Source organism: Perna viridis, chromosome 5, assembly GCF_037379345.1.
Source record: "Perna viridis isolate PV_CMFRI_1.1 ecotype Kerala chromosome 5, ASM3737934v1, whole genome shotgun sequence".
NCBI classification, from domain to species: Eukaryota; Metazoa; Mollusca; class Bivalvia; order Mytilida; family Mytilidae; genus Perna; species Perna viridis.
Window position 1 is genome coordinate 46,081,354 of NC_142449.1, and position 17,817 is coordinate 46,099,170.

A 17,817-nucleotide genomic window follows, 5' to 3' on the forward strand; every position below is an offset into this window, starting at 1 on the left:
TTCGTATCATTTTAACGGGTTACTCCCATCATTTTCCTACATAGCTCTAATACCCATTCGCCAAGCAAAAAGAATGTTAATATTTCAACAGGCTTTTTTTTCTTTGTTGAATTATATTTTGTAAGTTTGTGTGACACAACGCATTTTTTTCAGATTCTAAAGGGTAAGTATTTCATTATTTATTAAGTTTCTTGTTATGATGATTTAGTGGTATGAAGTGAATGTTTCCATTATAATCCTGTTCTGTGTCAAAAGGATGACGCTTCGAGATCGGGAAAACTGTTTTGTACCCTGACGATGCATGACGGGTGTCGATAACTAAGATATAAGACGGATGCGAGTACCTAAGATGTATAACGGGTGCAGATACAGCTGATTGGTACTTTAATCGATCATACGAAGACATAACACAAGATCAATATATCAAAAGTAATTCCGTACTTCATGACAGATAAAAAATGACTTAAAATGAACCTCCGCAACCAGATTAAGAATAAATACGTTTGTAGATGAATAAGCGGTTTGCTTTAGTGCACGAGACCAGGTGTGTACAAATCCTTTATGTCTTGTCAAATTCAACGGAGGGAATAAATTGTTGAATTTAAAAACTTTTACCTTTACTCTTCCAATACGACAAAAAAACTAATCATTTGAAGACATGTGAATATAAACTTACACATATTTGCTACTTTTGAACTTGCACATCGCAAAGGATGCACTCGGCAACTTGCAGAACTTTTACTAAAAGCCGTAGTTAAGTATGCTTACAATTTAAAATTAACAAATATCTGCAAAAAACACGTGGGGCAATTCAAATACGTCAAAATCCAAATGCATTCCCAGAACTTGAAAACAGAAAACAAGCACGAGCTACAACCACAATGTAGCGAATCGAATATACGATATAGCCATGTTTGATTCCCGAATTATTTTCAGCACCATCTTATAATGGAATGATCCTAATCTTTCAACAGATTATACAAAATAAATTGGTTTGCGGCAGTTTTTACTTATAAAAAGTATAAACTGACCCAAACCAGGTTATCGAGTATAAACCATTCAAAATCAAGAAACAGTCCTTACGGTGTATAATTTAATTTCAATGGATGACAGTCCAAAAAATGATAGTAGGTTCGTGTTCAAAACGTAATTTCATTTTGGATTTTTTATTTTAAAAAATGGTTTGCTTAACGAGAACAAACCAATCAGAAAGCTTGTTTTAAATCAAATTAAATTATTACGTTTTGAACAAGATATGCACATGTTTCGGCGTTACTATATTTAAGTGGTGTTTTTTAATTGTAATTTTAAACAATGTTTTTGTTTTATAAATGAAATAAAACTTTTTAATTTTTTTTTTCAGTGGTTATTTGAGTACGCACATAGAATCAATTTTTCAAGTATCTTTGTAATTCAATTGAATATATTTGCAAATATAGTGTGAACAACATTGAGGATAATACTAAAGAAAATGTCATGAAGTATCTTTTAAATTCAATTTAATAATATTCAAGTATAGTGTGAACAAAACATTTATATATTTTTCTCCTTTAAGTTTTCTAAATTCCGTATACCTATTTGTATTTTTGTTTTATTTATTTTGTAAAGTTCTACAATGTCAGCACAACACCAAACAAAAGAAGAAACAATTGAATGTAATGTTGAATGTGGTGTTTTAAGTAACATTTTTGGCTTACTCGTTTTGCAGTTTATCGATAAAATTGACATTCCCCTCTTTTTCGATATCGTTAAAGTAACTATGAATTCTTTTAAAAATTCTTCTATATTTAGATTTATATATTTTATTCAGATCCAAGCAAAAACCTCTGTATTGTGAGGACAATAATTTTATTGAGCAGTCAAATTTACCTGGGTAAGTTTAAAGCGGGAATTTGATTTAATTTTTTTATCTAGATACATACAAGTCTGTATAATATGCATTTCTGTTTTTCTTTATATAACATCGTCATTCGGAAATCTCCGCATGAAATAAACTATTTCTGAGATAAAAGTAAAATACCATAACGTTTTTTAATCACTGTACGTTATAAAACCTGGTGTAACTTACTATTTCTAGGACCATTACGGAAAACGGTTGTTTTGATGTTTTCATGACCTTGATCTACGGACTTCAGTTGTCATTCTCTTCATTTAAGTAATTTTGTACTAAGATTTACACATTACATTTAGATCCAAACCAAGACCTCAGAATATGACTGGTGAGGACAAAAAAATTAAATGATCCATCCGAGTCACCTGGGTAAGTTTTGAACAGGAATTTTTACATTATGTCAGTATCATTATTCAGCATATGATTTCATAAATCAAATTCCCATCTTCGGCGTTTTTTTTTGTTTTTTTTTTTTTTGTTTTGTTTTTTTTTTTAAATATTATTTATTTCTTTCAAAATTCTTCTCTAACGTAACTAACCTAATTAGAACCAAATTTGGCAACAGTGTTCCTTAGAATAATTTGCATAGTTAGAATAAAGAATTTTTTTATCTGTTTAAAACATGACCAACATCACTAAAAATAAAACATAGGGCCAGACAGAAGTGTTTTACATATATCTCCAAGACCATTAGTCTTAGCCCAATTATGACTTGGGATAAAAGTGTTTCTTATAATGATATCTTTCTGTCTTCAAATTTTCGTGTTAATTTGCTAAGCCATGTTGGAGTAATTGCCCTATTTCTAATTTTATTACTTTAAAAAAATTCTCTTCAGAAACTAAAGGACATAATTCAAAAGAATTCTCTCGGTTATTGCTTTAGTATTTTTTATCCTAGAAAAACTTTACCACTTTTACAAAAATATAATGTTGCTTATCAAGCCAGATGAGCAAATCAGGCTCTTTAGAGACTTTAGTTTCTTACCCCTGCAATAAATTTGTAACAAAGAGCTGCAGGTGCGAGTGGTGACGTGTCACATCCTTGTGTGCCTATAATGGGCCGAAAATTTTTATTTTTTTGTTTTGTTTTCCTGTTTGGTTCTACATGCTGTTTTTGTGTAATAGTGCCAAATGCTTACCAAATGTTATTTGCGAAAAATGAGTTTTGAAAGCCCATTTCCATGACAATAAAGTGTTAATTTCGTTTTGCCTAAATTTAAATCAATAAACATGTGTTTTCATTTTCCGCATCTGCAGTATGTGTTTATTCAAATACTTGGAATATGTAAAAAATAATATTTTATTTAGTTAGGTAACACAAGAGACGTTGTATCCTTATTCAGTTCATTATGATAATCATCAAGAACAGAACAAACTTTTGGGGTATGTGTATGATAGCCTTTTAAAAAATACATCAATATGAATAAAGTTTATATGGACGAAGTTCGTTTAACTGACTTATTTTCTTTTCTATTTGACTGCTATAAACGTTCGAAAATTCAATTAGTGAAAAAGTATATAATGTCAAATGAATCACTTTCGATATAAAACATAATAAACTGAGGCATATCAATTTGTAATTTGCTTTAATTTTCTTATTTTAAAATGTATTACGTTAAGTAAAGTGCAATTCAGGTCAGGAAAACAAGATTGGACAAGCTTTGGAATTATGCGCACAAACCTTGAAGAAGAATACGGCATCGATAACATTCGATAGTAAGTAGAAAAAAAAACAATAAACAAAACAACGAACATGTCGAAACCAAAACCATTTTGAACTGTAAACGGGTTCGGTTTCGAAATGTGTTTGGTTAAAGCTGCTGTTCGGTCTTGATTTAGACAGGTGATCGGTTTAGACAGATGTTTGGTTTAGACAGATTATGGATGTAGACAGGTGCTGTTTAGACAATGCTCTGTTTAGTAATGTGTTCGGTTAAGACAGTTGCTCGGTTTACCGAGTTTCAAAAATACATTTAAATTAATGTAAAGGGACTTGAAATGTAAATGGTTAAGAAAGGTGTTCGTATTTTTCAGAGTTTAGATTTCATTCTATCTACATCAACAAACAGCATTTTAGATATTTACAAAAGATACAAATATTTTGCCCGCCAAACTCTGTATTATCTAGACAAACATCCTTATAAATTTCGGGATGCTACTTTCACCATGAGTTTAATAAAAGAAGCCTTATGCTTTACATCACATTTTAGAATATCAAAACATGTCTGAAATTTCACTTCTTGATTCTCATTTAAAACATTGCGATTTATAATTTGCAAATATATATACTATATTTTAACGTATACAGCTAAATCTGGACCAAAAGTAGAATCTACGCATAGCTTATAAATTGCATTTAATTTACAATTTTTAATATTAGTTCAAACCTCGCCCGTTTCATACACGATACAAAAACATTTTTCAAGTGTTTACCTGAAAAAGTTTAATAAAATTCGAAGCTAATTTAAATTAAAATAGGGACATTTAGTGAAACCCCGCCACGTTATGGAGAAAACGGGGAAACCAAAATATTCAAAGGCTACATTTTGAATTTTCTGATAATTTGTGTGTGTTTGTTTCTTTTTGTCGTTGCCCCAGGATCATGATTAGCAAGTTCCTCCTTCTTCATGCTTTTACCTTCAATGGTATCGTTGAGAACTCTTATCCCTTATTATCATGATTTTGTTTCTCTATAACCAGAGTCATAGCTGATAATGGCATAACCATATACGTCAGAACCAATATCATCTGAAGAACGTCATCATTTACTAAAAGATGAACGTTTAGGCCTTCTTGGCGGGTGCAAGATAGCAACAGATGTCTATTGTATTCAGGAAATACCGGAAACCATATATGGCAATACAAAAATGATAATTAAATGATCACAACCAGAAAGAATTTCTAATACCAAATATTTTAACTTCAAAGCATTTGTCTTTTATCATAACCAAGGAGTGTCTGATTGGCGCATCATCGATGACTGTGAATATGAAATAAGTCATATATACTATTAGTTAACATTTTCGTGACAAAAACGAACGTTAACCTTAAAAGGATACATTTCCACAATCAGGAAAGTATATAGTCCTCGTCTACTCCATTAAAAATATTTTTCCATGGGTAAGTATTTTTTTTTTTTTTGTAAATGCTAATGGAATGGCTTTTTTTACTATTTCATGATATTTCTTTCATTTAATTTCTCGCATTAAGGTTGAAGCGAGTTGGGTTTTTTTATAATATGATGGTCTTTTGTTTCACATGCTCACAAAATACAGCTGTGCAACCAGACTTTGGTAAATTCTGCAAAAATATTTATCACTTATCTTAGTCACATACTTGAAATAACGGATTTCGTTTGTTCCTCTTCAGGATTTGGCTTTTATGTTTGCGACCGATCTTCGTGTAGAGAGAATATTTATTATTGCAGTAAGCAAGAAAGAGAAATTCACTATTTTATGTGAAAGTTGTACCTTTCAGTCTAAGATTGAGGAAGATATTACGAAATCTTTCCGTGAAGATGCAGTGTGCAAAGACGAGCACATTGAAGTTGAGGTAAAAGAAAACTTTGAGTGTTTATTAAATAAAATACTTAAATTATCAATTTAGACATAATCTGTGTTTTAAAGTATACCACGAACATGCAAGGTTAATGAAAATGATCTTGTTACAACAAAAAGTTAAATGTGGTAATGACCTGTCAAATGTATATCAAATATCTTACAAGTTTAGGTTTCATTGATAATCACATGAAGACACAAGTCCCTTGATTGTATCCTTTAACAATTTACATTGAATATCAATATATTTTTTTTTAATTTCACAGTGTTAATGGGTATTATGTCATTTATTGTTTAGTAGATAGTTCCAATAATTGATGATGGAAAAGACAATACCAAAGATAATACCGAAGAAGAATCTACCAGAGGAAAAGACACCGGGCAACTTTATCCCCATGTGTTTATATCCCTTATATAGATTTTTTAAAAGATGTGCAGATAAAGTTGCCAATGACCACTATTGATAGCACTATACTGGCCTCTCAATATGCAGGTTCTGGTATTTAAGTTAACAGAAGAAAGAAAACTAAGAGAAACAGAAACAGAGGCTTTTATAAATGACGGGAAAGCTTTCTTCAAGGTTAGGTCCTCTTGTGGGCAATTGTTGATTTTTTTTGTGATTTGAGAGTGAACTTTCTGTTCCCTTCAGTACCTGCATATGGGGTGTTCATATCGCAACTCATACATTATGCCAGAGCTTGCCGAAACTACGCAGACTTTTTGTATCGCGCTAGAATTCTAACAAATAGGCTAAGATTGAAGTCATCACCACATAGGTTTTATGGTCGTCATCGTGAACTCGTGGATCGTAACGGTGTATCCATCTGCGCTATGAAAACCGATTTGTACACCTAGATACAAATATATAGTTCTTGGTAGAGATTCCTCATACTTTGTAAGAAATAATTCCAAATCATCTTCCAAATATACAGAGGAAGATGTTTACAAAATGCTGGAATTTTTAATCGACAACATATTTGTCCACTGTGGTGGACGTGTTTTTCAACAAACGGTCGGCATTCCAATGGGAACAAATTGTGCTCCTTTACTAGCTGACCTATTCCTTCACTTTTATGAGGCTGAACGTGTCATAGTTTTCCTTTCCTCTTTCTACTACCCCGGACTTGACATTTTATGAGCAACTCGGCGGATGTTTCTAGAAAAGCAGAGGACGCTTACCCTACCAGTGCACCTGGTCCATGCTCCCAGTTTTTAGTGGAGTCCGAGTTGCTCATTTGCTTTTGTTACTTGGTATGTATGATTTGGTTACTTTATGTTCTTTGTTGTGTATGTCTGTTTTTCATGCCTGGTCGTTGTCCCTTAATTACATTCTTTTGATTATTACTATAACCTTGGTTTCCTTAATTACTCTTTTGATTTGCAAATGTGTTAAAACATAATAAAGAGTGTCTGTTTGTAGTTTGGTTGCATTAGGATATAATGAGTTTTAAGAAAAAAATTTTTCTAAATATTCTATATTTTTTGTCTCTGTATTGATTGGAAAAAATCCAAACTTTTTTTAATTTTCAATTCCTTTTTCTAAGTAAATCTACCAAACAGCAAATATTGAAAAAAAACGAGTTCCCGAACTTATATTTTCTTTATATCATAAATGTTAGAACATTGTCGACTTTTTTATTTAAAAGATAGCTTTTAAAATGTCGTTTCTCCACTTTTTCAAATACGAGTACCCATTTGGATCATTTTGTGATAATTCAAATGAAACTGTTCATATTTATGCTCGTTGTCTTATCTGCGATAAAAAGTGACCAGTTTGCTTTTTTTTTGTCAGCAAAGATGTTTATTCGGTTTGAAAAGCTTGCCCATTTACTATGGACTTATACAAATGTCTTGCGAAGTAGACATGGACTCATTTGCCTAGTAGCCGTGGACTAATACAACTGTCTTGTCCATTAGCCATGGACTTACACAACTGTCTTGCCCAGAAGCCATGGACTTACAACACAACTGTCCTGAAAATAAAACATAACTGTTAATATCCGTCATGTTTTACAAATCAGGTGCCAAAATTGTTGTTTATTCAAAATTCACTGTTAAGCTGCCGAATTTTAAAAACCAGTAAAATTTTTGAATATTCTTGTCTTTTAACCGCTCCGTGCAGGTCCAGGTCTTAAAAGGCGACTAAATAGTGCTCAGAACCCTAGCCGGGGGCTAGGGCGCTCTGCCCACAGAGCAACTGGGATGTGTGCCCCAGGTGGTGGAATGGTGTACCCCTAGCGTGTTATATGCTGGGGTTGTCAGGCTATAATACGGAAAACCTGACCGCAAACCATAGTGGTGCACCGTTTTGGGAAAGATGCCACGTTCCTCGCACGTTAAAGAACCCTACTGTGGTATTCTCCCGGAGTAGGAACCATAGGGCTCCGCCACAGGAGGCTAAATTGCCCGACCCTACCCACTTCTCCCTATTTCCAGTGGCAATCAAAGTTTTTCGACCCAATTGTCCTTGTGTCCCATCCCTTTTTCATTTCATCATTTCATGTTCATTTTATCATCAATTTCATGTTCATCGTCTGAATATAGCTGAAATATTGCTGCTCGGACGTTAAACCCCAACAAACAAACAAAAACAATGTTTTTTAACCTGTGCCATTCCCCAAGAACGTCTATAAATATAACTCTTGTTTTTGTGACTAGATGTTGGAATAGCTTAAACGTAAGAGTATTTCGATTTCCTTGCTTTGGCCTCTATGCGCGTAGGATTACGAGAGCAGCTTGTTCTTCAACTTCGTATATCAACCTGCTCAATGTTATCGGAATAGTTCATTTTTTGTAACCGATGTTTTTTAGCTTAGAGTTCAACAGTAAATAGTACTTATTGACATTTTACTCGTAAGGATTTTAGCATTGAAAATACTTCTCCTACTTATCTCTAATTTCTACCACGAACTTGGCTATTTTATGAGCATCTCAGCGGGTGTTTCTAGAAAAGCAGAGGAAGCTTATTCTACCAGTGCACCTGGTCCATGCTCCCAGTTTTTAGTGGAGTCCGAGTTCCTCACTTGTTTTTGTTACTTTGTATATATGATTTTATTTACTTTATGTTCTTTGTTGTGTATGTCTGTTTTCCATGTCTGGTCTTTGGCCCCGGATTACATTCTTTTGATTACTTCTATAATTTTGTTCCCTTGATTTCTCTTACTACTAACGAACTCATGGATCAATACGGTGTATCCATCGGCACCATGAAAACGCTTCCATGTACCCTGTCGGTGCATCTGGTCAACCAGTTTTTAGTGGAGTCCGAGTTGCTCATTTACTTATGTTACTTTGTACCAATTATTTTGGTTATTTTATGTTCTTTGTTGTGTTTGTCTGTTTTCCTTGTCTAGCCTTTATTCCTGAATTACATTGTATTGATATCCGATAGAATCTTGGCTCCCTTGATTATTCTTAGTACCGGAGGTCGAAAGTTCCAAATTGCAAGATAACTTTTACCACTGATATTGACCTTTTTGTAAACCAGTTCATTACAGAAAATTAAAGTTCATTCAGATTCTTCCCGAAAAAAACATGCACGACGTAAATACATTTGATAAAAATTGGCTTAAATTTAATCAAAATAATAATAATAAGCTGTCTGCAAAATAACTGTCTATATTTTCTGTCGACAATACTATATGTAATTCTAAATTGTAGCTTTATATAGTCGTTCACTTTGGAAGACATTGAATATTTCCAGGTTTTCGTCAGCAAAATTCACAATTTATAAAAGAATAAAACCGTTAAGGAAAACATGGCGCTCCAAAAAAAAAATGTTACAAATTGTGACTACAACATGTTAGTCTTTGAAATTTGAAAGTAGAATGATTTTACTCAAAAAATGATACCAGGCATGATAGTATTATATTTTCCTATCATACTTTATGCGATAAGCTGCATCGTTTCTTGGTTATATTTCGTTAAGATTTTTTTTAAAAAATTTCGAATTGAATTTCTACTTCTTAAACTGTCGGGACTTACCGCTTGAGTTGTCTCTCTTTTATTTAATCTGAAGATAGTTCGCATATATGCATGACGTGTTAGTACCAAAGAGTCGCCTAGTGTCTTAAATCGTGCGTAACAAATCCTTACGGGAAAATCCCATACCAATGTCCGTCATATTGGTTTCTACGGGATGTTTTGTTTGTAAGTTCGCGTCGAACTCCGGTGACAATCGTCTGCTTGATCAACTTCTCCGTATTGTACGTTGTAGAATAAATCCAAGATATTCGAACCAATGCCGAAATGCATTCTGGGTTCTTCGATTTTTAGACAAAACATTTAAACGTAAACAACATCTCCTAGCAACCCGATCACTGTAAGCATAACCGACTTTTGACAATGTAAATATTGGGACCGAGAATTAAAATCTCACCAGAATTTAACAATCAAGTGTTTAGGAAGAAGCCGTTTGGCTCAATGAATGAGCAAGTCATTTAAAACAAATTAAACGACGGTAGGTGTCAATAAAGCCTTAGAAAATATTTTTATTCAAATGTTAACAGCATCTAATTAATGCGACGCCGAGTATAGACAACACGTACAAAAAACACAAATACATGAGCTATCCGCATTAAAAACTGGAAGCATTTACAAGATAGTGTAAGCGTCCTCTGCTTTTCAAGGAAACCCGCCGAGTTGCTTTAAAATGCAACAACGCAGTAGACGAAAGAGAAAGGAAAACTGTGACACAGTGAAAAAAATCGATGCGGATGGATACATCATAACGATCCACGAGTTCATTATGACGACAATAGAACTCTTGTAGTTATTACTTTATACTTTGAGTAAAATAACCCTGTTCTAGAAATGTAATTGTACGAGGTCTAGCACGGTACAACAGGTCTATGACATAGTTTCGTTCAGCTCTTGCACAGCGTATGAGTTGTGATATGAAAACTTCATATTAAGGTTCCGAAGGGATGTTGTCACAGATGAAAGGAAGTCACCGTGTTTGTTGTATAGTACGTAAAGAAATGTTGTGGCGACACAAATTCATTAGATATTGATCAAAAAGGATTAAAAAAAACAATTTTAGAAAATTACCAACTGATAAATATCTATAATGGTTATAAAACTAGAATGTTTGGTAGAACTGTTCCTAAAAATTAAAAATTGAAATAGTAGAATTCTAAAGAACAAAAAAGGTTGCCTTAATAGTTTGTTACAACATGTCAGTTACTGATTTATTGCCACTTTTCGTCATTGGAAAATCCTTGAATCGAAGGCGTTTAAAAACTGTACACATTTACACAAGCAACAAAAAATCCTGAATGGTTTCTGAAATCTTGGCTTTGTAACTTCAAAATCAACAGAGAAATATCTGCATGACTGAAGACAATTGTCTAGCTAACCAAGGGGTTTATGGGTGTAAATCAATTGATTTAAGGTTTGGACCAAAATACTACCAGTCAAACTCAGCAAAATAACTATGGTGTAAAATACAGCCCACTAACAAAAGTTATTATCCTGTGCCAATTTAAAAATTAACAGCTTTCATCACGGAAACATCTAGATAATTCCACAGAGTACGAAAAAGCAAGAGACTAGGTTCCCGAAAACGAAATTCCACTTGTAACTTCGCTTTATACGCGAACACTGATGCTAACATCACAGCGTTCATCAAAATACCCGTATGTGTATAATATCTGTCGACGACATAAACTGTCCATAAGTGTATAAACTCAAACTCAGTGTTAACATGTATATCACCAAGGACGATGACGGGGGCCTACATGTTTGACGGACATCCTAACTACAGAAGAAGAGAGGGCAGCTAGCGGTCTTTGGTGACAGAATATTGTGCCAAAAAACCATGTCTTATCCACGGAGTCAAACAGAAAATATTTGCCTTCTAACTTACATTAAATTGAATAAAGTTGGGAGTCCATTCAAGCCATCAAGTTCAACTTATATGGATTATTGTCTTAGCATTTATATCAAGACAGACAGTTCGAAGAAAGATGATTATCCGTTTGGCATGGAAAACAAAAATAAATTGAACAGCATAAAAGCCTATTAAAGCAGTGGTCTTCCGGTTCTGTATTTGAATATTAAAACTACGTATTGCAATGCTAGATAAAGAGTAATCAATGGAACCAAAATTCTATAAAATAATATCTCAAAAAGGGTTATTTTTTCAATATGAATTATATTGAAAGCCTCAGTGAAATAATTGGTAATTCGTTTAAAAAATCTTCAATGCTATTTTGATCATTTAAATTATTTAAAAGTACAAATAAGAGGAGAAAACATATGCTTGCGCATAGATAAAACCAAAGCATAATCTGAAATAATGAAAGTGTTACACAACATATATTCGACACATCGCAAGGTCACGTGATGCATATATTTTATAAAATTATTCATAATAAGCGCTTAAATGAACACTTTAAATGTATAAAATCTTTCAAGAGTTTCAGATTTCCTATATGATCGGTTTACCATCAACTTGTTGGAAGTGAAAGGAGATGACTTTACATGTACTCCCTCTTATCATATCAAATTTGCTTTTCCAGATGAACCAATATTCGAGTCGAACAAGTCTGAGTAAAATTCGAATACTTCAACCCGACGACGAAAAATGAAATAAGTACAAAAATTCTGATTTGTTTCTTTAAATATGAGAAATGATCTTCTTATCATGCTAGCAATTACTAATTACAACGTTTAACATTAATTTACTTTATAACAAAACAATTCTTATAGACATTCACACGAAAATACACTTAACAAGCCTCAATGTGATACAGTCATTAGAGATCAATACTTTCTGTATTTTTTTGTCTTATACACGCGAAGCATTAACTTCCCATGACAAATGTCACTTACCATTTAACACATGTCAACTAATTTAAGCAAGATTATTAAATGCAAGGTATCCGTTTTTTCATTTCACTCAACTTCCTTTACTGCAAGAATTATTTAATGTAAAAAGCAGTAATTATATTTTTTTTCAAAAGGCCTTTTGATGTTTATTGAATAATCGCCGAAAAACGTAGAGCTTCCACTGGATCCCGAATCAAGTTTTAAATGGAATATTTGGTCTCAGATGCCATAATTTGCAACGGTGATAAGTCAACGGTACATGAAATTAAGGATGTCAAATTGAGACCAAAAAAAAGAAAGCGCAAACGCGAATTAAGGAAGCTAACAATAATTTCGAGTACTTTAGAATTGAGATCACAAAACCTACTAGATATGAGTGGTGACATTAAGCCCAAGAACAAAATTTATTTATGATCCTGTGTAAATTATAGACAGCTGACCAGAATTGACATTTCCATTTTTCAGGGTTTTTTTTTTTTTTTTTTTTTTTTTTTTTTTTTTTTTTGTTTTTTTTTTGTGTTGTACTTTATTTCATTTTTTATTTGTTGTTTTTTTTTTGGTTTTTTTTTGTTTTTTTTTTTTGTATTTGGTTTTTTGTTTTTTTTTGTTTTTTTTTTTTGTATTTGGTTTTTTTGTTTTTTGTTTTTTGTTTTTTGTTTGATTTTTTTTTGTTTTGTTCTATTTTATTATTTGTATTTTCGTTTAATTAGACAGACATGGTATATGATGTGCCGATGTACTAGCTGCTTTGATCACGCCTATATCTAGATAATTCCATAGACTTCGAAAAAACAAGAGACTGGGATCCCGATGACGAAATTTTTATTTTTTATTAACTGAAGACAAGTATTATTTAATTAAAAAAACTGAAAGTGTATTTATTTGTTAAAGACTAAGTTTTTAAAGTATTTTGCCCTAAAATACCTATAAAAATAAAAAAAAATCTTTGAATAGTTTCAAATTTCCTATATTATCGATTTACCATCAACTTGTTGGAAGTGAATGAAGATGACTTTACTCTCTCTTATCATATCAAATTGGATTTTCAAGTGATCAAATATTCGCACTGAACAGGGCTAAAAAAATTCAAATATTCAAATATTCCATCCCGACAAAATAAAATAAATACAAAAATCCAGATCTGTTAAAGTATGAGAAATGATCTTATCATATTAGCAATTACCAATTCAATTTATAACAAAAATTTAATTTTAGACATTCAAAATTAAATACACTTAACAATGTAATACAGTCATTAGATCTCAATACTTTCTTTATTTCTTTATCTTATACATGCGGAAATATTAACTTCCCATGACAAATGTGCAACTACTTTAAGCAAGATTAGAAAATTGAAGGTATCCGTCTTTTCATAAACAACACTTAACTTACTTTTTGCACTATAAGAATGATTTAATTTTAAAAAGCAGTAATTACTTTTTCAAAAGATCTTTTGATATTTTAAGGACAATCGCCGAAAAATGCAGAGCTACCACTTGATCCCAAATCAAGTTTTAAACGGAATATTTGGTCGCAGATGCCATGGTTTGCAACAGTGATAGGTTAACAGTACATAAAATTCGGAATTTGAAGCTTAAGACGAGTCGAAAAAAACCGCATACACAAATTGAGGAAGCTAACCATAATTTCGAGTACTTTATAATGTAGATCACAAAACCTACTATCAAGCTTACATTTATTATAATCTTTCTTTCTTTTCCTTTTATTTGATCTCAAATGCTCTCAACATCAGTGAAATAAAGGCCACTAACAAATGTAATTTATTATTTTGTGCAAATTTTATACAGCTGACCAGAATTGAAATTTCCAGTTGTCGGTTTTTTTCTATTTGTTTTTGTTTTTGTTTTTTGTTTTTTTGTTTTTTGTTTTTTTTATTATTATTATTAATATTTATTTAATGTTCAATTAGACTGACATGGTATATAAGCCGATGTACCATTACTAGCTCCTTTTATCACGCCTACATCCAGATTAATCCACAGACTTCGAAAAAAAATCATACACTAGGATTCCGAAGATATTCGAGCTGAAAAATATAACTAAAATACGTCAACCCAACGAAAAAGAAAATAAATACAAAAATCCTGATTTGTTAAAATATGAGAATGATTTTCTTATCATATTAGTAATTACTAATTGCCACAACATCAATTTACTATATAACAAAAATATTCTTTTAGACATTCAAAGGAAAATACACTTAACAAGCTTCAATGTGATACAGTCATGAGGTCTCAATACTTTCTTTGTTTATTTATCTCATACATACGGAAACATCAACTTCCCATGACTTATATGCAACTACTTAAAGCAAGATTATTAAAAGCTACCACTTGATCCCCAATCAAGTTTTAAATAGAGTATTTTGACTCATATGCCATGGTTCGTAACGGTGATAGGTAATCGGTACATAAAATTAAGAATTTCAAGACGAATCGAAAAAAAAAGAAAATGCATTCGCGAACTAAGGAAGCTAACAATGATTTCGAGTACTTTAGAATTGAGATCACAAAAATACTAGCAAGCAAGCTTAAATAAATTAATCGTTGAATAAATCAGTACGTATGATTTTAGTTACTTTATGTTTTTGTTGTATATGTCTGTTTTCCATGTCTGGTCTTTGTCCAGACATTGCTTACCGCTATAATATTGGTTCCCTTGATTACTCTCTCACGAACATTTGACACAATGTTTCATGGAACCATATTTACGTTATGATATCGGAATGAAGATTTTTGTGGAAATAAAACGCGTTAAAGCATAAGTTTAAACATCCCTTCGGCACCTGCGTATGGAGTGTTCATATCACTGATACGTTATGCCAGAGCTTGCCGAAACTACGCAGACTTTTTATATCGCGCCAAGATTCTAAGAAATAGGTTTCTGGTACAGGTTTATGTTGCTACAAGATTGAAGTCATTACTACAGAAGTTTTATGGTCGTCATTATGAACTCATGGATCGTTATGGTGTATTCATTTGCAACTTGAAAACTGATTTATTCAACGTGTCATAGTTTTCCTTTCCTCGTTTCTCTACCCCGGACTTGATTTTTTTTAGCAATTCGGCGGGTGTTTCTAGAAAAGCAGAGGACGCTTACCCTACCGGTGCACCTGGTCCATGCTCCCAGTTTTTAGTGGAGTCCGAGTTGCTCATTTGCTTTTGTTACTTTGTATGTATGATTTTAGTTACTTAATGTCCTTTGTTGTGTATTTCTGTTTTCCATGTCTGGTCTTTGTCGCTGGATTACATTCTTTTGATTACCGCTATAACCTTGGTTCCCTTGATTATACTTTCATGGATGAGTATTTTTATAAGAATGCTAATGGAATGACTAAAGATTTTTTGGCTATTTTATGATAGTTGTTTCATTATATTTCTAGCAATCAGGTTGAAGAGAAAGTTGGTTTTTTTACTTTATGATATTTCAGTATAATTTTGAGGAAGGTATTAAGATATCCTTCCCTGGAGATGCAGTATGCAAAGACGAGCACATTGAAGTTGAGGTAAAGGAAAACATTGAGTGTTTATGAAATAAAATACTTAAATTATCAATTCAAATATCTTACAACAAGTTTAGGTTTCGTTGATAATCACATAAACACATGTCCCTTGATTGTATCCTTTAACAATTTACATTGAATATCAATATATTTTTTTTTAATTTCACAGTGTTAATGGGTATTATGTCATTTATTGTTTAATAGATAGTTCCAATAATTGATGATGGAAAATACAATACCGAAGATAATACCGAAGAAGAATCTACCAGAGATACCGGGGCAGTTACAACTTTATCCCCATGTGTTTATATCCCTCATATAGATTTTTTAAAAGATGTGCAGATAGAGTTGCCAATGACCACCATTGATAGCACAGCAGTGGCCCCTCAAGATATGCAGGTTCTTGTATTGAAGTTAACAGAGGAAAGAAAACTAATAGAAACAGAAATAGAATCTGTTATAAATGACGGGAAAGCTTTCTTCAAAGTTAGGTCATTTTGTTGGTAATTATTGATTTTTATGAGACTTAAAAGTGAACTTTATTTTAATTTGCAAATGTAGCAATGGAAGTACACAACTGTCTTGAAAGGCTTGCCCAGTAGCCATGGACTTACACAACTGTCTTTGCTATTAGCCATGGAATTACACAACTGCCTTGACTAGTAGCGAAGAGTAAAGAGTAATCAATGGAACCAAAATTCTATAAAATAATATCTCAAAAAGGGTTATTTTTTCAATATGAATTATATTGAAAGCCTCAGTGAAATAATTGGTAATTCGTTTAAAAAATCTTCAATGCTATTTTGATCATTTAAATTATTTAAAAGTACAAATAAGAGGAGAAAACATATGCTTGCGCATAGATAAAACCAAAGCATAATCTGAAATAATGAAAGTGTTACACAACATATATTCGACACATCGCAAGGTCACGTGATGCATATATTTTATAAAATTATTCATAATAAGCGCTTAAATGAACACTTTAAATGTATAAAATCTTTCAAGAGTTTCAGATTTCCTATATGATCGGTTTACCATCAACTTGTTGGAAGTGAAAGGAGATGACTTTACATGTACTCCCTCTTATCATATCAAATTTGCTTTTCCAGATGAACCAATATTCGAGTCGAACAAGTCTGAGTAAAATTCGAATACTTCAACCCGACGACGAAAAATGAAATAAGTACAAAAATTCTGATTTGTTTCTTTAAATATGAGAAATGATCTTCTTATCATGCTAGCAATTACTAATTACAACGTTTAACATTAATTTACTTTATAACAAAACAATTCTTATAGACATTCACACGAAAATACACTTAACAAGCCTCAATGTGATACAGTCATTAGAGATCAATACTTTCTGTATTTTTTTGTCTTATACACGCGAAGCATTAACTTCCCATGACAAATGTCACTTACCATTTAACACATGTCAACTAATTTAAGCAAGATTATTAAATGCAAGGTATCCGTTTTTTCATTTCACTCAACTTCCTTTACTGCAAGAATTATTTAATGTAAAAAGCAGTAATTATATTTTTTTTCAAAAGGCCTTTTGATGTTTATTGAATAATCGCCGAAAAACGTAGAGCTTCCACTGGATCCCGAATCAAGTTTTAAATGGAATATTTGGTCTCAGATGCCATAATTTGCAACGGTGATAAGTCAACGGTACATGAAATTAAGGATGTCAAATTGAGACCAAAAAAAAGAAAGCGCAAACGCGAATTAAGGAAGCTAACAATAATTTCGAGTACTTTAGAATTGAGATCACAAAACCTACTAGATATGAGTGGTGACATTAAGCCCAAGAACAAAATTTATTTATGATCCTGTGTAAATTATAGACAGCTGACCAGAATTGACATTTCCATTTTTCAGGGTTTTTTTTTTTTTTTTTTTTTTTTTTTTTTTTTTTTTTTTTTTTTTTTTTTGGTGTTGTACTTTATTTAATTTTTTATTTTTTGTTTTTTTTTTGGTTTTTTTTTGTTTTTTTTTTTTGTATTTGG

General features: G+C 32.1%; 1 long non-coding RNA gene across 3 annotated transcripts; it reads left to right on the forward strand.

The window, feature by feature from the left end:
- The first annotated feature begins 30 nt into the window (after positions 1-30).
- LOC148617933 (uncharacterized) lies at positions 31-7,543 on the forward strand. Of its 3 annotated transcripts, XR_015922569.1 has the most exons (6): positions 31-163; positions 1,811-1,873; positions 2,191-2,260; positions 3,200-5,443; positions 5,750-6,028; positions 7,241-7,543. It is a non-coding gene; the product is annotated as an uncharacterized LOC148617933 (long non-coding RNA). The 3 variants fall into 3 exon arrangements; XR_015922570.1 differs by having other exon boundaries at positions 5,747-7,543; XR_015922568.1 differs by having other exon boundaries at positions 5,750-7,543.
- The last annotated feature ends 10,274 nt before the right edge of the window (positions 7,544-17,817 follow it).